This window comes from Microtus ochrogaster, unplaced genomic scaffold, assembly GCF_000317375.1.
Source record: "Microtus ochrogaster isolate Prairie Vole_2 unplaced genomic scaffold, MicOch1.0 UNK16, whole genome shotgun sequence".
In the NCBI taxonomy this organism is placed as follows: Eukaryota; Metazoa; Chordata; class Mammalia; order Rodentia; family Cricetidae; genus Microtus; species Microtus ochrogaster.
In genome coordinates, this window is record NW_004949114.1 from 2605576 (window position 1) to 2606300 (window position 725).

A 725-nucleotide genomic window follows, 5' to 3' on the forward strand; every position below is an offset into this window, starting at 1 on the left:
GATCATATCCATCTGTAAGTCCAGTTCCCGGGATGTGCTGTTGACCTCTGAAGGCACCTGTAGACGAGCATAACTACATTTTTCTTTCTCTGTTTCTTTTTTTTTTTTTTTTTTTTTTTTTTTTTTTTTTTTTTATTTGAGACAGGGTTTATCTGAGTAACAACTCTGGCTGTCCTGAAACTCTTTAGACCAGGTTGACCCCAAATTCAAAATTCATAGAGATCCACCTGCCTCTGCTTCCAGATTGCTGGGATTAAAGGCGTGAGCCACCACCACACCTGGCTTAAACTATTTTATTTTAACATGTGGACAGGTTTCATGTAGATACACTGATCTTGAATTCATTATGTGGTCCAGGGTGACTTTGAATTTCTGATCTTCCTGTCTCTACCTTCCAAGTGCAGAGATTGAGTGGCACCAGAATCACTTTCTTTCTCCCCCTCACCTCTGCTTTATTTTTTGTGTTTAAATGTTTTACCTACTCGTGTGTACGTTTACTTTGTACTTGCTGCAGGAGTTGTCCAGAAGAGGCTACTGATTCACCTAGAACTGTAGTTAAGGATGGTTGTGAACTACCATGTAGGTGCTTGGAATCAAACCCAGGTCCTCTGGAAGAGCAGTAACTGCTCTTAACTGCTGAACCATTTCTCCCCCAGTCTCTTTGTCAAAAATTACCATTATCTGAGAAGAGGCATTATAAAATATATGCAGTGATGGTATATTAG

General features: G+C 39.9%; 1 protein-coding gene across 1 annotated transcript in view; it reads left to right on the forward strand.

Annotated features, from left to right (window-relative positions):
• Positions 1 to 725, forward strand: part of LOC101987829 (KH homology domain-containing protein 4) — a 15320-nt gene that overhangs the window by 826 nt on the left and 13769 nt on the right. The gene's annotated exons all lie outside the window — the stretch shown is intronic.